The sequence below is a fragment of the Rhynchophorus ferrugineus genome, unplaced genomic scaffold, assembly GCF_030347505.1.
Source record: "Rhynchophorus ferrugineus isolate W39M unplaced genomic scaffold, kcgeb_rfMv2 rfM4, whole genome shotgun sequence".
NCBI lineage: Eukaryota > Metazoa > Arthropoda > Insecta > Coleoptera > Curculionidae > Rhynchophorus > Rhynchophorus ferrugineus.
In genome coordinates this window covers 54725533-54749378 of record NW_027472583.1, presented here as the reverse complement: position 1 = coordinate 54749378, position 23846 = coordinate 54725533, and positions in this window count along the sequence as shown.

The window sequence follows — 23846 nt, the reverse complement described above, 5'->3', positions numbered from 1 at the left end:
GTTAAATACTACATGTGTTCGATGGGAGGATGGACAGGATATTAGGTTAGGTTGAGGGAGTACGGAAGCTCTATGGAAGTGGTACTGTTACAAGGATAAGAAAAAAGAGACGTCGTTGAGGTGGTGGTCTTTTATAACCGAGAACAGCATGGTACCAATCCACCAGCACTGCCAACCGTTGAACTTGATGTGGGTGAATACGTAATGGCCTAGAGGGTCGTAGCGGTCGCTACACTGCAATAACTATATGGAAAATAGTAAATCTTGATGAAACGGATAGCGTTTTAAAAATGTGATGATCTTAGCCTGTTTATGGAAGCATATCAACTGGAGAACGAGTTTGAGAGCATATAAAACTAAACAGTATTAGACATTTGCTGTTAGAACCTTAATTTCAAAGGCATACACCCATCACCGAATATTGAGGTCGATTATTACTGCTGCATTTGAAGCAAGAAAATAATTGATCGACAACGTTCTATAAGACTTGTATATACCTTATTATCACACCTATACTTAAACAAAACATATAAGAATCTTACCACATCAAATTTACACGATATCACCCTTTATGATTATTACTTGCTTAAATTGAAGATATATCTCGTTAATAAAACAGTGAGCTCACGTCATCTAAATTTAGGACGTCAAAACCATGCCGCATCAACGTTGAGTTATACTTCATTTTGGTGTTACCAGATAATAAAACTCTAATGTAAATAAAATAATAAAACTAAAATAAGGTGATCAAATATAATTTATTTTAATCAATAGAGATTTGAAATTTATTAGAACAATTAAAGCGCCAAAACAACATTTGTCGATTTATAATCTATACTTATCAACAATAGTGTTTTGAGGAATTTTACAGACGACATGTTCGAAGACATCAAACAGGATTGTATCTCTTTTTAACTAGAGAAAAACTAGAAGGAAAGTATTGCCTGCTATTAAAACGAATTTACAAATTGCAATAGGCGATACCTTCGACATCTTTATTTTGAATAGCCTATATATGATTTGGGTAAGTATATATCGGAAAAATATATTGCGGCAAGGCTGTCAAACAATTGGAAATAAATAAGAACTGACAAATTCAATAATAGAATTTTCAAATAATTTACAAAAATCCCTCTAATATAAACTTAAAATAAATAAAACCTAATAAACCATTTTACTATATTTAATATGAAACTCTAAATACAAATAAAAACTTTGATTAACAACATTCAAATTATTTATTATCGCAATATAATATGCAAAATATACAGATATAAAGTGATTTATTTAATAATTTTACGGGTCGTTAAAATATATATTAGACTTTAAAAAGCTTAACTCATTAACTAAACTCATGGAATATTCTACGGTTTTATAATTTTAATTGCTTGTAAATTTTTAATTTTAATATTTAACCGTAATAACCGCTTAAATTTTTTATTTCTTTACCTTTACCAACAGTAAAACTTTATGCCTCTATGCCTGATAACTTTTTTAATTTTAAATTTACTAAAACCCACCTAATGTGAAAAAATATATACATGCTTATATAACATACAATGCGTTCTTTCATCCTGTTATTTTAATACCTATTTAGGATCTAACCAAGTTTATAGATATCCCTGATCATATTTGTAAAGAGTGATACTTTTTTTTCAAATATAGTTCAATTTCCATATCTCAAGAAATATTTTTTTATTAAACTCGTTCAACAATCGGCCCAATATATGCGTTCCTTAAGATCTTTATCTACATCTATGATCCACGTTTTCTTTGAGCTTATCGTTGTGCCTTCTATCGAAATAGCTGGCTTCACAAGAATCTGTCTTTAATTTCTGATGTTCAGGATATTGAATTGTGCATGTTTTAGATGTATTCTTCTATCGAGATTACGATAAGTTAACCTTCTTTCTATAATGATGGTGATTATTGACGATTGTTGTAAACTTCTATGATAAATTATTATGGAACTGTATTAGATCTTACTACTCAAGTCTAAATCAAGTACAGAAAAAGATAGAGAAAAATCTTTAATATATTGGCTGTATTATGAAGAGATAAGTAAGTAAAGTTAGTAAAATTAATAGTAGTTATTGTGAAGACACATTCATTTTATGATTATACATAGGCAAAAATGTAGGTTAGTTTGAGAAGCGCGAAAGTATCAACAAACATCTTCTCCAGCCCGCAGAATCGTCAGACTTCAAGATTGAACCATTATGGGGAGTTTCCATCTCCAACGTCATTTAAGCAAACGGGAATATGTTGGAAGAAGAATGGCACAAAGTTTCATTAGAAATTGTTTTCTACGAATCTATTACGCGAAAGGTTATAGTTGTTTCGGAAAAAAATGGTGGCTCAATAACTTATTAGTAAATAAAAAATGTGCATAGTCAGATAGACATCTTATTTTGTTCATTGCTTTTTTGAGTACAATTCTCTAAACACTACGATCTCTAAACACTTTACAAATTTTTTTAAATAACATATAAAATCCACAGAGAATGGTACTGGGAGGCAGATAAAGTTACTGACCAATTTAGACATTCGTTCAGCCTTTTATACTATTGGAAAAATTGATAATGTGATGAAGCCAAGTCTGATCTTCCTAGCCAAGCAATAGTATGACTTTATGCCTTGAAATCGGATATATAAACCTTATTAAACATTACTAAACATTACAAAAATTACTTGACAAATTCAAGTTCATCAACTAAAAAACAGTGGTGGGTCATATTAAATACAGAAAACCGTAGAGTTAACACGAATCACTTGATGAATTATGATATTCACCAGGCTAATTTTTCAATATAGGATTATAATGTTATCACGAATATTCCTAAAAATTAGTTATTATAAATGAAAAGACTATGGAAAATTATAAAGTATATAACGTTTTGAATAAAGCCTTTACAAAATATATTATACTTATCCTTCAAAGGTTTCATAAAGCCTCATAGAGTTTCATAGAGTCTTGTATTATTTGACCGATACTTAAGAGCCAAACATGAAGATGCCTCTTAAAAAGTGACTAGAGAAAATGCAAGCAGGTGTTGTTACAGGGAAGTGCGTTGGAACTATAAGTGCATTCATTAAAATATTGTTGCTACGTTATCGGATGACACTGCAATAACAACACTGAATCAAATGACATTGTCGAAATAAAATGCCGAACAGAAAAATGATGCCTCAAAATTAATCAGCGTAAATTGCTGCATGTTTATTTTGCCAAAACTAGAATCATGCACTAGCCAGTTCGTATAAATCAGCAAGCAGTCCCGTATGGAAATACGGCCAAATATCTTGGCGTATTTCGTGATGTAAAACTCGGGTTACACACATGTTAAAAAAAATTATGAAGAACTTAATCTGGAGTACAAAAGTATGTACTGGTTATTGAGTAGATATTTATTAGGATTTGTTTTTTGATTAAGTCTCGAAACAAGTGTGAACTGATGGTATTCGACTCTGGAATCGTACCAGTCAAAGCAATAAAAATATCATGCAAAGATTATAAAACCAGGTACTGCGGGATATTGTTGTTACTCCATAGTACATTCGTAATGATAATATGCATAAGGACTTGAGGTCAGAAACTGTAGTTACCTCTATCAGTGACTATTCTCGAAGACATTAACAGAAGCTCTATCAGCATATCATATTGAACTTCTCAAATATCTGGATAATGCTGGCTTAGACAGAACATTATAGTTAGTAAAACCATTTAATCTAATTCAGTGAAGTTATAGGAAAAATTGAGTGCACATTAAAGCAGAGATATAGATGTAAAGTTCAAAATGTCTATCGTAGAATAAGTACTTTACGATTTCAAATACCGCAATAAATTAGGATAAAACAAATATCTTTTTAGTGTTAATTTACTAGATTGTTATAATGAATTAAAAAAACATATTACAATAAAAAATCATTATGAATTAAGTGCCATAAGTCTCAGAAATACGTAGGTTACACCACTGCGTCCATTTCACTGCGGACTTTTAGCCGCCCTTTAACTCTCGCAGTCATTCTTTAAGCAAATACCAATAATGGGGTTTACCCATCCATCCTTCTCTGCCCTCTTCACCGACCCCCTGACACCCCTATTTTTACTTATCGATCCGTGGCCATTATTGTCTCCGAAACGTAGTCCGACTCGGGCCATTCCCGAAAGATATTTGTTCGCACTCTTCGACTGTTTACTCGCATCCGTCACTTTCGACGCTGTGAGTGGCGGCCGTTATTTGCGCAACCTTTGTGCCACCGACGCTATTTGTCTTCGCAATATATATTTGTGACGGGTCCATATCGAATATGGGGCGATATTTGGCGACCCGTTCGGCTTCCATCATCGGAATCCGAACACGAAGTATAACGGTCTGCCGGCCGAGGGTAGTATCAGGAAAATGGTCACGTTTTCATTGAATGAATCCGTTTATTACCAATGACCCTTGATTCATACCTAAAATCCTAGTATACGGCTTTCTGTCACTCAAAACCTTCACTATATATGAACATTCTTCAAAATATAGTTTATTAGGTAACAGGTGCTGCAACAGATCCGTTAGCATTTTGATTGCGCGCCATCTTGTTTACGTAACGTTTAGCTCAGTTTCGCTTTAACCATTGTGTAGTGTAGACGTCCAAATTTGATTATGGATAAATATACGTTCCAAGAACGAGCAACTTTCATTATGGAAGACAACGGACGTCTCGTAACGCTGAAAATGTGGATCTGGTGCGCGATAGTGTTGCAGAGTCTCCAGAAACATCAATTCGGAGACGTGGTTCCCAGTTACACATTTGTGCACGCAGTTTAAGGCGAATTTTGAAAACTGATTTGAAAATGTTCCCGTACAAAATTCTTCCTCCAAAATTAGTCCAAAAATTGAGATCCTGATCGACGAATTGAGTACAGTAACACCATCCTAAGGCTGTCTGGTGAAATAGAAGATTTTTCGTCTAAATTGATAATGAGCGATGAAGCCCATTTTCTGCTCTGTGGTCACGTCAATAAACGGAACAGTCGGTTTTTGGGGACTAAAGAATCCTCAATCAATTGTTGAAACATCATCGCATCCACATTGGTCCCTATTTTTTTCGCAAATTGCCAAGGGGTTTCTGTTACCATTACAGCTGAACGATACCAAGACATGATTCGAAATATTTTTGTGCCTGAAATGGAAGAGCAAAGACTAGAGAATACGTGGTTTCAGCAAGATTGGACCACAGCTTGTTCAACAATTCAATTATTGAATGGCGTTTTTCCACGAAGACAAATTTCGGGAAGTGGTGATTTAGCATGGCCAGTCAGATCTCCGGATTTAACAGCACCAGTCTTTATATTATGGACTTTTTTATTTAACTAAAAGTTTATGTGAAGAAGCCTTGAACGATTCAACATCTTAAAATCAATATTCATCACGAAATTGAAGAAAGTTAGCTGGAGATGTTGCAGGATGTCATGAAAAATGTCTTTAAAAGGATTGAAAGTTGGACAACGAATGGCTTTTGCAATGCGAAATGAATTTTTATTGAAACCAAATCTACTTACCTTTTGTTTCTGTAAAGTTGTAGGTAATCAAAACGGTAACTGGACTTTTGACCCACCTGTTACTTTTTCTGAAACATATAATTGTCACGTTGTTCGTCTTCATATGGCTAAGCTATTGGAAATCTTAAATAAAGGTATTAAGAAGCCTTTTAATTATAAATTAAAGAAGATGACTTTAAAACAATGAGTTCAACTTAAGTTGTTGGTATGGTATGAGATTAGTTAGATTTGCATACACTTATTTCGATCATACATTAGGTTATCATTTGTGTTGATTTTTTTCTAATCCTGTGGCAAGTTTTTGACATTCTTATTAGTTTGTTTTATATATATTTATGAACATTTTATGAGTTTTATATAGAAATAAGAGAACTTATATATAATGTTTTTATTGGTAATAAAATTTAAAATGAAAAATAGCAGCTGACGAAAAAATTGAATTTATGAATAATCTTATATAAGTTATATATATTTCCTTATTACACCTATAGTTGTTTTTGCTTATTTTTCCACTGTTTTTTATAATATGTGAATAAGGTGGGATCAGCAAGGAAGGACATTGCAAGATGTTAAAACCGAATTAAACTGTTTTTGCATTAATAAAAATAATGGGTTCACTACTATACATTTGTCATATAGTAAAATATGTAAACTGAACGTACCATAATATTCTACAGACGTATTATCAGGTGAAATGGCCTCAAAGTAGGTCAGATCTTAGCGAAAACTTGAGAATATACTTTCATTAAGAGCCTGAAAAAGAAATTGTAGTTTATATGTTGTATATATTATACTATGTTGGTAGAAGTCTGCTACTCTTTACAGTAACTATAATAAAAAAAACAAAATATCAAATAACTAAATATTTTTAACAAAAAAAAATTAAAACATTTCAAAATATAAATAAGGAACTCACTAAAAATTAAAAAATATTCAAAACAACACAAAAAAAATTTAAAATAAAATCTGTACATAATAATCGTTGTAATAACTAAATAAAAATAATGAAAACCATATTTCCACATTCTATTATATACCCACAATTTAGCTTTATCACCTAACTAAACCTATGTATCTATTTACTATATTATTTTAACTATTACCAACTGATCAAGTTTGCCGAACCCAAACAGTTATATTAAATTGGATTTATTTTGTTGGTAATTTAATTTTTTTGTATATTTCCCAAACTTATATTGCTTGGACTCGGCACCGACATCAAAGTCAGTTGGTAGTAGTTAATAGTGTAAAATAGGGAGCGCGTCAGGCCCCAGAGTCCGCTACCTAGCCTAGGTGATTTGATAAATGTTCTAATTAAACAACAACAAAAAGTTATTGTCCCGGAGAAATCGGTGAACATATATTAAAAAATATAAACAGCCGCACATAGAACCTCTTCCTTTTTTGAAGTCGTTTAAAATAAACTAGCGACCCGCCCCGGCTTCGCACGGGTGCAATGCTGATACTAAATTAAATACACTACAGAAAAAATATGAACGTTGTATATAAAAACATAGCGGCCCGCTCCGACTTTGCACGGGCATAAAATATATATGCCTATGTCACTCAATGAAAACATGATTAAAATCGATCCAGTATTTTTGGTTCATTCATTACTGCCCTTGGCCTGCACGCATTAAATTTGGAGTAAAACAATTCCTCTTCCCCTATACTTACTATGAAGATTTCCTGCTATCTTTGGAATATCTAAATTCATACAATTTTTATTACATTACACATTTTTAAACGCAAATTTTAAATTTGTAATATCTCCGAAAATATTTGTTTAATTTACATGCTGTAAGGAACCATATTGATCTATATTAATTGCACACTGTATTTAAGGTACTTAATTCGATAAGGATTAATGCCGTATTGCTTAAAATAGCTTCGTAAATAAGCCATTTTCTCACGTAAAAAGTAAACAATAAAAATGGTTAATGTGGGTTATCCCTAAAAGATAAACATATACCATCGCGGACTTTTTTGTAGACCTTTTTATGGTGTACAATACTGTAGTACATTAATTTGATCTAACTCGTAGGGTTAGGCAGCGTTTTTGCTAATTGCTAAATAAGCCTAAAAAAATAGGTTAATTTACGACATCACGTTAGAAACCTCTAAAATTAGCAATGTTGCCTTAGTATATTATGCATGTATTATACATATAAACCTTCCTCTTGAATCACTCTATCTATTGAAAAAAACCGCATCAAAATCCGTTGCGTAGTTTTAAAGATTTAAGCGCACATACGGATATAGGGACAGAAAAGGCGACTTTGTTTTATACTATGTAGTGATATGCTTTTGAAATTTTCAAATGGTAATTGAATATATACTATAATATATTTTTCCATATATTCTTACTTATACTTCTATTACATACCTTCGTATTATTGAACCTCGTTAAATGGCCAAAGGATGATTAACTTGCTTAATGATAATGCTATCGTGTTACTTCCAACAGTTAATCTAATGCTTTACATAATAGATTAAATAAAACCGACATTATCTATGGTCATTACAATGAATGATAAATATTGTAATACTGTTCGTATAATTAATACAAATAAGTCGACCGCAGATGGGGGGAAATCTGCTTAGCATAACCTAGAAAATTCGACACGAAAAATGGGATTACATAAGGAAACGTACATTTTTGTTAACAATCGAAATTTATTTAGCCCCTAATGAGCCATAAACATGCTATAATGGTATTTACGTAACTGAAGCGGTAACTCGTACCTATTTATTTTTTATGATTATTGTACCTATGTATTAAGCTTGTTACCTTAATGGAACGATATTTCTAAATTATTGGGAAGCCACTGTTCGTGATTTATTGAAGCGTTACCTGTTGGTTGTAAAAGCCGTTGTTTATCATCGCCTTTTTGATTTACAACGCCTTTATCATTAAAAATTATTTACTTTTATGGCTGGTGTAATATTAGGTTTTATGTTTATCCAGTTTTTTAATTAAACTTAATCATTTCTTCTCTAGTTTGTGTGCCGTTTAGCAAATTACACTAATAAGACCACCTTTAGTTTTTACTATTTTATTTTTCATTTTTTTAAAAATTTTAAAGTCTATACTTTACCAACGAGGGTAACTGGACTGGACCGTTTAACGTGGGCTCCGAACCACTGTTCTCGTCATTAAGCCTACCGACTGGCGAGTGACCATCTTAGAAATCATCACAGAAGACATCCGGTCTTACCCAGCCTGGTTACTGGCGTAACTCTGCTCATTTTCCTTGTCGGATTTTACATTATTTCCTAGGATAAACATAAATATTAAACAATCACAAACGTACATTTGCGACCATGCTCCAGCAGGATTCAAATCCGCGACTATCGCAGCAGTAGGAGGACCGTCCTGTCGTCTTTACCACTGCCCAACCAAACCAGCTTTAGTATTTCATATAATTATTAAATTTATTTTAACAAGAAAATTAGCTTATTTGATGGTGTCCAGTGAAATTACCAGCTTTTATTTGTTGCACATTTCCACTAATAAAATATTAATATGTCTGACTCTCGATAACGTAAACACTCAATAATGAACACATTATATTGATATAAGTATACAATTCGTATATGTATGTAAGTTAATTTTAATATATATTTTTTTAATTTGTAGCTTGATTGTGTAGAATCGGCAAAATGACTTTTTAAATTATATTTTTTAATGAAAAAAAGTGTTTTCCATCAGTAGCTGCTACATCCCATCTTTCAAGTAATTTACGGATCCCACGACTCATATGTTGGAATAAATAGTAACTAGATGGTGCAAGGTCTGGAGAATACGTCGTAGAGTAGGGTAGCATTTCTCATTTTAATGTTTTCAACTATGTTTTCACCGGTTTTGAAATATACGGTGGTACTTTGTCAGAACGTGGAATAACAGAGTTGTGTTTTCTCGTATTCTGACTGTTTTCCCGCAGTGCTCGACTCGAAACGTTTAAAGTCTCTCTGAAAACCCAAATTATTCTCGTTCCCAGAACGCTGTTTACCCTCGGTGCCACAATTACCACTTGAAAAGTGTCGAAACCACAATTTACATGTCGAATTCGACCAAGTACCTCTGTTGTAAGCTTCAGACAGCATCAGATGAACTTCAGCCGCATTTTCTTTAAATTCAAATAAAAAATTAAAACAAAACAAGCAAATGCGATTTACCCGACACAAACCCATACATCTTCAACGAATTAGAAAATGTGTTTGTTAACATCACTTGCTGAAAATCCTTTAAAATTGGTAGGCCAGTATTTTAGCCAATATAGGAATATTGTTTTATATTTTGCTATAAACGTTTGTTTTTAATAAAACGCTCATTATTTAAATCATTTAATTAACGTTCATTAATGCAAACATTTCGCGAACTGTATATAATGCATTAAGAAATAACACACTTTAAATAGCACAGTATGGTGAACAGGAAATGTTTCTACAATCCTATGGGCAGATTACTGAACCGCATAGCTTAATATCAAATAATCTTCTTGTAGAATATTTAACGACTTTAAAAATATCCTTCCCTGCTTTGGCAGGTTCAGCTTTGTTAAATAGGAAATTGTAGTAAGCAAAAACCAGGAAAAATCTGGAAGCAGGGTATATATTGGAAGATTGCTCAAAATTCTTGCTGTAGGTTGTATCAGACTGATCTTTTCAAGATACTTTCTCAAAAAAGCAAGGTTTTATGTTCTCCATCACGGATGTTTGTAATTCAATACCGACCTTATCCCCTTCGTTTTTTATTTCATATATAACGAGGCACAACGTCGTTGGGTCCAGGAGGCCAAACACAACAGGTTCTTTGAGGTTAAAGCTGATTTTTTGTTTTCTCTTCGCGTTCCTCTCCTTCGTCACCATACCGTAGGTTATTTGATGAGTTCGAGCCCTCCTGCCCACTGTGAGTTTTGTCACCGTGACCATATTTCAGTTTACCACATATCGGACGGCTGTCCGCGGCTGACTCAGATTAGAACTAAGTATGGGATGCAAAATTTTAGAAATGCCTTAACAGGATAAAGTGCAAACAGACTTCTCGGATTTCTACGAGAAATCGATTTTGTCTCTTTATAAGTTTAGTGTTACTGACCAGAAAACAATTACCACTTCTGTATGGGTGCTGATTGTGTGCTATCTAAACAGAACCTCTACTTCGTTATGGTTGTGTTTGTAGTCCTGTTTTGTGTTCATTTTTAAGTTATAAATACGCTATTTATATTTTTTAGCACCCTGTTTGTATTATTAATCCTATTTATTTATTAATTTTTTATGTTATAAGACGACAAAAATAAGGATTATAGGAAACTAATAACTAATCAGTTCGATGGTCTCTACAAGAGCAAAGAAATATGTATTACGATTGGCAGGTAAGGAACAAGTTATTCAAATTATACCTAACCGAAAGTCATCTAGCTTGCAATAACTAAATCCAACGAAGAGGAAAAAATACGACTATTCCCAGAGAGAGCACGAGCCGTCTAGAAACTTTCTAACTAGGTTTAGGTTGTCGACACAAAAGCGCCAACGAAATATTATATAAGAAAAAAAGAAAAAAATACAAACTTTTGCCGGTTATATTGCTGTCACGGCTGTCAAAATAAGGAAATTAGTTTAGGAGCTGCTGCTGCCGCCTCCTTTAAAACCGTCCGGAGGTTTTCCAGTCACGTTTCCAAATGAATATTAACGAGAAATTACGATATTTTCTCGGCTAATGTCAAGACTGGGACAATTAATTTAATGCAAAATTGAAACAAGACGAAACCAATTCGTTGGAAATTCGTTTTGGGGGACGTTGAGTCATCTAATTGGGGCAATGGGATCGATTTCGAGTTTTTTTTCCTTTAATGGTGCGTTTAAAATAACTTATCGACAAAGATCAATTGTTAGGTTTTCATATTTAAATCATTTGCACCTTAAAATGTTTCAGGAATTTGCAGTATATACACCAGTAATTGTAAAGAAGCATATTTGCTTCACTCTGGTAAGATCGGTCTTAATTATTTCATAATAAGAAGGGCTGATACCCTTTTCCAACAGAACAATCATATTCACAATCGTATTATTTGACCTATGGTTTAACTAGCTGTAGCTCGCGAAATTTTAGGTCTAAAATTCTCATATTTCCTCTTCATCTCTTAAATTTTTGAATATTGGTTATATAGACGTTTGGAATTGCTTACTGTATTCTAGCTAGACCGAATCCACAAACCCTTACTGCGTTTATTTTGAGTTTGCATCCAGTAAAGCTTTCCATGCTACATCTTCAAACTTTCGATGCCCTGAAATACGTAGCTGTCAAGTAAAATTGTTATATTCTACTGTCCTGTTGTAGTTGCATCATTACACAAGGTAGGCAAGTACGGGATTAATATATCAGTATATATTTGCCAAATTAAAATGAAGCTAAAATACGAATATAAGTTAAAGTTAAGCATACATTTATATACTAAACAAGTTCGTGTTGTTTAGTTCGCTACAATATTCTGATTTCCTGCGCAACACACATGTCCAGTAGCTGTATTACTTCCACATTGCTGTTATTTAGGAACCTTATTTCATGTTTGAAGGCGAAATCTTGGATCCCTTCGCATATCAATTCGACTTCGAGGTCAACAATTAATCGCTGAAAATTGGCTTTATGATTGAAAAATAAAACGTTATCTTTGCTTTTATGTTTTAAGTTGAGAGTATGTTTCGGCTAGCCGGTATATTTGTTTTTGATCTGATTTGTTTCTGTCTGACATGATCTTGTTCTTGAAAGTGATGTTAATCAGCTGTTATTGTAGACTGTCTCAAGAAATTACGTAACTAACGTAGACATATTTCTACATGTTATTACATATGAATTTATACTAGAAGAATGATGTAGGTGGTAAAGCAATAAAATCCTGGAAGTGTAGTAAGACCGCTTGAGTTGATCAAGTGGCAAACAAATGATCAAGACCGATAGGAAAACATTGTAAAAGCATCCTACCACGTCACATTCCCCCTGCCCAAATTTCAGAATGAGAGAGACCAGTGAGTATCGTCAGCATGGAAGAAAGCCACCATTGTTTCGAAATTGAACAATGGGATAGTAAAGAATATAAAACTATTTTATGGTTTATCGTAGTTATCTTATTTAATATAAAAACTATTTATAGAAATCATGTTAATAATAATTCGAAGAGGACTTGAACAAACGCAGAAGACCAGGCAGGATTTTAACAAAACCGCGATTGTATACATAAGATTTCTCTCTTTGCGCTCTATTTGGCTTCGACGAGTTTGAAAGCTATTCGCTATAAATAAATATAAATATATGTTATTATAATTATTAATAAGGATAAATATTGTTAAACTTTTTCATTGGGTTCTTGCCGAATGAGGTCAGTGTGGAAAAAAAGAGATATTACAATCAAGATGGAAATCCGTCTCTTCTGAAATCTTATCCTAAAAATCCTCCTGTAATACTATTAATGTTGGGGACTGACATTCATAAGCCTAAGGTTTTTAAAATACGGTGCCTACGGTGCAAAACTTTTGATTTTTGTGTCCAAGATTGTATTAGAATTGAAACCATTGGTTTAAGATGCGACAAACAATATATAGATGAGGAATATACAGACATATATTATAATGACATGGATATGTGTGTCGAATAGAAAAAACATAGTATTAGTGGAGAAATATACACTTTCTTCGGGAGCGATTATGATAATCTTACCTAGGTGTAAAATCTGATAACATCATCCCAGTCACACCAGTAAGCAGGCTATCCGCTAGTCTATAAAATTATATTTACGATAAAATTGGCAAAGATATCAAATCTCTTTTAAAATATTTATAAAAGTTAAGAAATCTAAAGAAAATTAAAGAGAAATTACAGGCTATTTAACACTATTTCTTTGAACAGTCGATTATATATTTCATCATAAGACAGATAGAATATATCAGTTATAAAACTACGAAAGTGTTCAAGCACTACGGAAAGTCATTTTACACTAACTAAAGTTATTATGACTGATCACATAGTAAGCTTGATTCTAGATGAAATATTTCCAAGAAGCCTCCACACAGACAAAATAAAGTTATGACGGATGCGATAGAGGAAAGCAGCATGATGAAGTTGCAAAATTCGTTTTAAAACGTAGTTTTTAAAAGCAAGAGTAATAGATCAGGGTATGTTGATTTTTTATTTTATTTCCCAAGATAACAAATAAAGTATATTGCTAAGTATCCATCACGAACAACTAATATCTTTATTATTTTTTAAGAATATATTTATGAATTTTTTTTTTCAATATTTTTCTATATTATTATTTTACAGGGAAAGTGTTAAAAGTAATTCTTGAAAAAGAAAAAGAAAATAGAACAAAACTAAATTTTTTGGGGCAAAAGAAAATTTTTTGGCTCATCTCTTACAGTTGATAATGATAAAACCGCGCAGCTCTTACTTAATAATGATAACAGCTCTTACATGTTTTTTGGGATAACAGGTTTTATTAGAAAAAACTTTTTTTTTCATACTGTGCCAACAACTAGAAAATATATTCCTATTTCTGCCACTGATAATATTTTTAACAAGAAATTGAACCGACTTCAACAAATTATTAAGAAGCTCACTAAAAATCTATCTACAACACGTATTTTATATTCTACTACATACAAACAATTTGGCTTAATGCCTGCATAAACCTATTTATATATTTACAATATTATTTTAGTTACTACTAACTGACTACTTTGAAGTCGGTGCCGAGCCCAAACAGTTATATTAATTTAGATTTGTTTTGTTGTTAATTTAATTTATTTGTATATCTCACAGAATTATATTGTAATTTTTGTATTTTTTAGGCTCAGTACCGACTTCAAAGTGATCACTTGGTAGAAATTAAAATAATATTGTAAATAGATAAATAGGTTTAGGTAGGTATTAAGCTAAATTCTGTGTATATAGCAGAATATAAAATATGTTTAGTAGATAGGCTTTATGAGTTTTTTATTTATTTTTATTTAGTTATTACAACGATTATTATGTACATATTTTATTTTACTTTTTTTTTTGGTTTTAAAAATCTAAGCGTGATTATATTTTAATTTTTAGTGAGCTTCTTATAAATTTTTTTGAAATCGTTTAAATTTTTTTTCAAATATTTTATTTTTCTTTTTTAGCCTTAATAAATTCCGCTGTTATTTTATTAATGTTGCGGCCCGTATGAGGAAATATAGGAATAAAGAATCAATGATTGAAAATAAGGAGTTTTTCAGGACCCGGGGTTCGCTACCTAACCTAGATATTTTGGCAAATGTTCTAACTAAACACCAACACAAAGTTTTTGTTCCCGCCAGGATTCGAACCAGCGACCTCTGTTAGAGAGTTAAATTATGTAACCATTACACCATAAATGCAGTTGACAATATTTCTACGAGGTTTTATATGTTATATTTAGTACTTAAAAAGCAAACTGAATGGATTTTGCACTGAACGACTTCAGATTTCCGTCACGTCAGTTCAACTCTAATATTATACACAAATATCTGAATATTTTGTGATAAATAATAGGTGAAAACTTTGCACGTGCCTTTGAAATTTGAGCGTTTCTATTTCCCCCCAACAGATCCTGATTTGGTTCCAATGGGACCAACTCGGAAGTGCACACTTTCGAAAAAAAAAAGAATTTTGAAAATCGACCTACAATTAACGGAAAAATCGGCGAACATACAATAAAATATATATTAGAGCTTAAAGTTCCTCCTTTTTCGAAGTCCGTTAAAGATACACTGAACAAACGCAATATACAACACATGCAAATTGAGCAGGAACACTACTTCCACTTTTGCATTACTTTTCAGCTTACTATCATATAATTTGCTATATATTTATTTAATATGAATGAAGATATGAATAATTAATAGCACTGCCAGTTTCTTACAAGTTCTTGGAAACCGAACATAGCAAATGAAGCCCACTTTATGGCATTTTACCAAAAAAAAAAGACAAAATCTCATGGGTAAAATGTGCATTCTCACGTCTCCCTCTGGTATTTCCTAAAACAACTGAATTTTATGGGCCCCTATAAAATAAAAGACTGTCGTGATGTTACTGCATTTGACGCGCTTCCATTTGCCCTTCATGGCCCTTCCGATACAGATGCCTCGTAATGGGTGTAAAAGGTTTGACGGCTTTTTTTCTGACGTGTATGTTTATAAGGTTCGACTTCATCATTATTGGTCTATTTTATCCACTAGAAAATGGTACGGAACAAAAAACTTTGTTCAGTTTAGCTTATAGATATGTTGATATTTGGGGTATTAAGCTATATAAGATTCTTGTATGTTTCTCGTCATGTTTTCCACTTAAAAGGGCCTTTATTGAGAAGAATTGGCGCAATATTTTCAGTCATTAAATAAAATATTTTCCATCATTTCGCGAGTAGTTATTACTCTCTATCGCTGTTTTTTTACAAAAATACATCATTACAATTTTCAAATGACATCAATAGACACGTTACGAGAGCAGTTTCATTTGGTTTAGAGCAACTTATAATATACTTCACCCTGCTGATAGCTATTGACATTAACATAAATTGTGAAGCGTTAAACGGTTTAAAGCATTAATACCTTCTTTAAATTAATATTTTATTTTAAGAAAAGGAGACTTGTTGAATGGCGATACAAAACGACACCGAGGGACATTATCTATTACAAGACGTGATCGTTACACTATTGAATCTTAATACAAGCCCTCACATTACTGTACGTAGTCTGTGCTGTAACACCTTCCATCGAATGACACTACCAAAGGTATGGACTTAGTCGATGTCCTTTGTCATATAGTTGTAAGAAAATTATTTTTAAGTCTCGCCTTCGTACCTTCGTCCGCCAGTTTGCTTTTAATGATCTTCTAGATGACACTGTCCAACCCAGTTCCCAATTTCCAAGGTACAATGCCATGTCCACTTTCAAGATGTTATACAATAATAGTTTTTTTTTATTTTTAAGTTTGTGATGTAACACCTTCCTTCGAATGGCACTACCATAGGTATGGACTTGGTCGTTGCCCTTTGTCATATAGTTGTAAGAAAATTATTTTTAAGTATCGCCTTCGTACCTTTGTCCGCCAGTTTGCTTTTAATGATCTTCTAGATGACACTGTCTAACCCAATTCCCAAGGTACAATATCATGTCCACTTTTGAGATGTTATATATTAATGAACAGGCTCAGGGGAGTGTTAATAATACGGATTTTTTTTGTATGGTGCAGTTGCAGCTTATCTGCGAGTTCTTGGTAGACTATTTTCGGTGCTAAATTATGTCGCTCTTTATATTCGGTAGATGTGAACAGTATCTGGTAGCTTCCTGTAATATGCTGTATTTTTCCATAGTTTTGACATTCATATATGTCATCGGTAACCATAGGATAATTAATTGTATATAGTTATAATATAGTTTAAATATTTTCTGGTCGGAACTGCCTGATTCTGTATAGCCCACAGATTACGACAGAGCTATCGGCATGATATATTACCCTGTGTAGCAGAGATGTTTCACACTTGATTCCGCACACATCCATTACGCCCTTTACCAACGTAAAAAGTTCTCCTGCACCTAACCAAAGCTTTCCATAAGGTCTGTCACGACGGTTTGATCACAAAATGCGTGTGATTAGGTCTCCCAGAAGAACTAACCGCTCCCGTCAAATTCTACTTATAGGACAGATCTTTTCAAGACAAGATCAGTCGAAGACGAGTCGACGCTGGCTTACCTCAAGGTTCCTCGCTAGCCCCAGGCTTATTTAACCTCCTTATTTCAGATCTGGCGAGAAAAGAGCACATTGACGTCGCGTTTTACGCTGGCGACACTGCTTTCTTCACGGTCTCCAGGTTCGAGGTTACCATTCAAGAACGGTTATAGATCATGTGGTCAGGTGGTTCCATTTTGGAAGTTGCAAATCGATCTTTTGGAGACTTAGGCCATCGTTTTCCATAAGAAGCGTCTCGCAACTTAAGACCAATACAGCAACAATTCTATGGCTGGATAACGTCACATACCTAGGTCTCAACTTCGACCGACGGTTCGGTCGGCATTCCTACATCCAGAAAGGTTCTGGGATAGCAAATCTGCTATCTTCTCTGATCTGCCCTTCAAACAGACTTCCCGTCTCCATCAAATGCTTATTTCACAAGATATTAATTTGATACATACTCCTCTACTGATCTAATGTCTGATTCAAGTTTGTTACACCCAACCAGGTAAAACAACTTCAAGTTTTCCAAAATAATCTCTTCAGGAGAATCTTCAACGCTCCATGCTTTATCAGAAATAATCAAATTCACAAGTAAACTGACACTCCAGGCATCAAGGGTTTCATATCTCAATCCTTCCACAAACAACAACTCAGCTCAATCTATTTGGAAAACGCGCTTGTTCCTGAGCTGATAAATTTGCGTCCATACGACAGCATCTAGTCACGAGTTAACTCAAATTCGCGAATGTATAGTTAGTTTCACTACCACTTTTTTCGCCGGGTCCGCGTGTCCAATAACGGCTGCCCGATCAGTGGGTACCATATCACCAAATTTATTGCAGTACCAGTAGCGACCCACAGGAGTCAACTGTGAGGCGATTTCGGTTTAGTCTGTTGGTAAGCCCAGAGGCAGTTCCACATAACCCGGTCCAACTTGTCCCTTTAGGGCATATCTCTTGGACAAGGTATGCGTCATGCATTCCACCGCCTGGTTTTAGGACAGAACAAAAAAATGTTAAAGATGTCTTTGTCTTACGCTGAGGGTATGACACTTAACCAAACCACAAAATTATTATTAAATAATAATGTGAACTCACAATTCTTATACCCCAAAAGAAAATGCTTTTTATTACAGTCTCTACCAAAATTAATAAATTTACCTCTGTGGGAACGGAGGAAAGGAAACCTGTACCGCACTAACTAACTTATATCGTCTCTCCTCCGCCGATTCCCGTATCAACTTCCACTTCCTTTTCCGATCCCAGCGGGGGAAATCTAATAAGATCCCGTACCTGTGCGAGATGCACCGGAGTCTAATCCGACACCGTCTCCTCCATTACAAATATTGCCCTTGAGTAGAGGGCGATAAATTCGTCCGAGATTGATGGTCTAATTCCGAAATTGAACCGATGTGTAAATGTTTTGATTGTGTCTGTTATTTATTGGCGGCGTTCGGAAACTACCCGGTTTCGGCCGGGTAATAGCGTAAGGATTGACCGTAATAAAATTTAAATGTTTACACCCTTAATGATTTGCATGTAGATATCCGTTTTATGTAGATCGGAGGTACCTTTAAGCTAACGAGCTAGTTGTGTATGCTCTCTCGGTGTAGATGTTCTTTCATTGGCTTTTCAAGCGTAATTTTATCTAATTATAGTATTAGTTCTATTCAGGTACGAGGTATGCATTCATATTTCTGGCCTTATAATGAAGAAGCAAATTGTTCCCATACAATAAGGTGTAATTATTGTTTGTTAAATATCAACATTTTCTCTATTATATAAAATATTTGTTTATGTATCCCAATGTGTAACTCAATTTTCGTCTAAGACAGTTTCAGGGCGATAGTAATCACTTAAAGGTCAAAATTGGGCCACCATTTATTAAGTTAATGTGTGAAGAAATTTATTTTAAAATAATATATTATAGTATTAATACTTTTTTTTATATATACTTTAAAGTCTCCTTTTACCAACTATGGGTTTATCTGGACTGGGCCTAAAGTTTAATGTGGGATCCGAACCACGGTCCTCAGCATTAAGCCTACCGACTGACGAATGACCAACTTTAGAAATCATCCCAGAAGACACCCGGTCTTGTCCGGCCTAGTTACTGACGTGACGGATAATTTTTCTTTTCGGATTTTACACTTTTGCCTAAATCATTCGCAAATTTCAAACAAACGCATACATAAATCTACGACCACGCCCCAGCAGGATTCGAATCCGCGGCTATCGCAACACTAGGAGGACCGTTCCATTTCCTTTATCACTGCGCCACCGAGCCGGTTGATATTAAAACTTATTAATTATATAACAGTATTTTCAATACAAGTTTTATTATATATACGTTGAGCTTTATTTCGCACTATTATCGGTAGGGTTCTAGGCGCGTTTTTGTATGTAATGGTTTTCCCTGAAGGCCTAATTAACATAATTAAAAATTGTATATTTAAGTAATGTATTTTCATTAGAGAGCATATTTATGTGTTACGCTTAGTTTTTGTTTCTTTCGATACAATGTATCCTTGTAAAGTCATTATGATATTACTATATTTCTCTTTTGTTTATCCTATTACCATCTGTATACATCTTTCTTGATAAAACTATATTTAATCACTACATTCTTCTTAATGCATTTGCCATATCTGCAAAACAGTGTTATTTCTGTCCTCATACATGTTAACCAAACGTTCATATATATTCTGGACAACAACACACATTCTCATAAAGCTTTCACACTCTATAATACAATTCCCTACAACTGAAGTATGTTAATTGTAGATATGACCTTTATATGGTTTCCTCTTTCATCACCCTGTCTTGGTAATCGTCATCAATGAATCATAAACCAAAATTCATAAGGTTTTATTCAGTCACTCTCACATTCAGAAACACTAATCAAGTGAATAACTGAGCTTTTTATTTCCAACATATCAAAAATTTGCTCAAGATTCTACCATTTGTCAAATTCTTCTTCAATGTGTCTGATCGAGCTCACACAAACCGAAGATGCTATTTTCAACAATACCTCTTTCCATAAATCCAGACTGTTCTGGTTTGAATATCCTCCTCGAGCTGAATATATATTGTAATAATTCTTTGCAATTCCTCGTATCAACTCAATTGGATTAAACATGCAGTGATAGAGAGGAAGACGTAATACTCTGTGGCCATAACGTTCAGTAATCTGATCTACTATGCATCTATTCTCAGGCTTATTTCTAAAAACGTAAATTATATAAAATGTAATTAAATATTTTATTTATATTTACCAAGTAACAGAATGAAGAACTATGTGTCTGCAATGAATAAGTGTTATGACTAACAAAACCTAATCGATAGTTATTCCAATATTTACCTTTTTTCATCAGCTTTCGTTGTCTTCAAAATATTTATCATGATTTTTCCATGACCAACCCAATGTACCATTCTGAAATATTCATGTCTCATTTAAATATATAATTTGATATATTTCTTCCTTGATTTTGTTACATGTTTTAAAAATTGTATTGTTTTAAAGGTCATCTCTGGAAGTTCCATTAAACACCTTCGTGGGTTATCTTTACACCACCTAAATCCTATATTATCCAACAATGTATGAACGGATGTTCTACATCTCTCAAATAGTTGTATATCATTTGGATTTTTATGGATACTTTTTAGACTAACAATTTCATCTGAAATAATTGTATTAAATTATGTTTCGGTTGAAAAAACTACTTACTACTTTATACATTTCGTATACCTGATCTCTGAAACACCAAACTCCTCACCTGTCTCGCATAATCACGGGTTTTCTTGGCGAATTTAAGGTTATATGTTTTTTATTTTTTGAGACATATTAGTGACTGTGTCCGTACTAATATACAGTACAGCTGCAAGACGAAAAAAAATGTTCCGGTTTAAAATTAGAATAACTAGAAGGAATAGAATAACTTAGTTTTACTAGGCTCATTGAAAAACCTATATACGTTCAGGGTTATAATGTTACAATTAAATAATATGGGAAGTGTATTTAAAAAAACGATGAAAACGTAGGATGATTGAAATATACGGCTCGTAAATTATCTTCCGAAGTAAACTAAATCAGGAATCTAGAGCGCTCGCGGAATGATGAGTTAAGTTGTTGATGAAATGGAACTAATGCTGAACGAGAAAGTGTACTGTCATAATGAAAATAACCAATAATTCCCCATAAATAACTCCAACCCGTAATGACCAATAATTCAACTAACATTTCTTAAAAAGCAGGTTCTCTCAACGAAATAAATCCATCACTATTTTCGTCTCAGTGTTTTCAGAATCACGAACCAATATTTCTTCGTATAAACACCACAGAACTAATAAACTTCAACAAAACGAGTTGGAGTGGTAACAACGTTTTCGAGTTTATTAAAATGATTTATCTTGAGTGTTTTTACGTCGACATTCGAAACTCAGTTAAAAAGTTCCTGCCGATTCCTGTACTTGATAAAATTTGTTTACCGGATGCCTGCTAACATGGGAATTTACCTTTTTTGTTCGAGCTCTTTTACAGTTATTTGTTTGTTTTTAGGCCTAATGGTTGTCAAGCGAGTTTTATTGAGACAGGTGGTGATTTATCGAATTTTAAAGTTGTGGGTTTTTTACGAGCGGTTCTTTTTCGCCATTAAGTTATAAAACAATTTAAAATGTCATTCTGATTTGATTTTATTGTGTTTGTTAAAGTTAGTAGGCAGTTGTAGATACGTTCTAAACATCATCTGTAGGAAAAAAATTGCGGTACCCAAATGCAGCATTCATATCAAACATTTCTGAGCGCCAGTGGTTATTATGCCTTAGTAATTTTGTGTTTTAGGGCGTTTTATTTAAAAATTTTGGTTCGCTGAAGGTTTTCTTGAAAAATAAGTTAACATATTATTTTTAAAAATAAGTCTTTGGGCACTGTAGTTCTCCCTACTTATCAGCTGTTGTCATAAGGCGACTTATACACGATATATAACAAAACGGATGCTTTTAACATATCAGACTGCTCAAAATGTACATGCCGGTGATTGTTTTTAATACGAATGTCACTCTTTATATTTCGAGAATAGGAAAAAAATATAATTAAACTACGAATATATTTTTATTATTTCAAAGTACTCGCCATGATGATCGATACACTTTTGCATACGCTTAAACCAATGTACAAAGCATTTCTTCCATTCCGAATGAGGTAGCTTCAAAACACGGTTTTTGAACGCTACTTCGGGCGAAGAAAATCGTTGACCACGCAGTTTATACTTCACCGATGGAAACAAAAAGAAGTCATTGGGTACCAAATCAGGGCTGTACGGTGGATGACCCATCAATTCGAAGTTTTGAATACTCAAATAGTCTCTTATTTGAGCCGATATGTGAGAGCTCGCATTGTCATGATGAAGAACAATCCGGCGTTTGTTGTTTGTTTTCCTTATGACACCGAAAACTTCTGGCAAATAAATGGTTGTATGTTGTAGGTGTTGCAATATGACCAGTTTTCCCAAAGAAACAGGCCACCATTTTCTTTGAAGTGCTTTGTGTGCGAACAACTTTTGTTGGATTTGGTTCATCTTGGAACACCCATACAGTCGACTGCTGCTTACTTTCAGGCTCAAACGAATATATCCATGATTCGTCACATGTCACGATTTTATAAACTTTTGACGCACCGCGATTGAATTTCTTAAGCATTTCTTTGCATCAATCGACAACAGCCTTTTTTTGAGCGATTGTCAAATTGTGTGGGGTCCAACGCGAACATAACTTTCGCACAGCTAAGTGTTCATGTAAAATGTTATATATGCTGATGGAATTAATACTTAGGGATGCCCCATTCTCACAGTAGGTGACATAAGGATCTTGCTTAATCATTTCGCACACAGCATCGATGTTTTCTGGCACAACAGCCGATTTTGGACGATCTTCACGAAACTCGTCGGACAGCGTACTACGACTACGATTGAATTCACCAAACCAGCGATACGCGGTGGTTTTTGATGGAGCTTCATCGCCAAAAGTTAAATTAAGTTGATTGATGCACTCTTGTTGTGATAGTCCGCGTCGAAATTCTTTAAAAATCATCACACGAAAATGTTCACGATTCAGGTCTATTTTACAAAATCAGCCACAAAACAGCCACAAGTCAGATGAAGCTAAGTCAAGCAAATAAGCTGGACGATGTAACAAATCTGCACAATTCATTGATTTTTGGTTTTGTGATGTTTTCTTCTTTTTTTTTCTGTAGAACGAGTTTTATCTGGGCTTTGTCTCCTAAAAAATTAACATTTATCTACAATTATTTAAGCAGCTGTCTTATTATGTTTTGTTTTCTTGTCAGTCTAATGGCGTGAATTTTTGAGTACTTTTTCAACTGAAATAAACAAACAATGTTTTTACTCTCCATTTTTGCTAGATATGTATTAATGTTTTAAAAATACATGGAGAAAAATTATTAATCTAGGAAATCGCTGCTATTTTTTAATATAAGTGAGAACTTTTTCCATTTTTCTATCTTTTTTCTGATTTTGGCTCTTGACAAATAAATGATGCC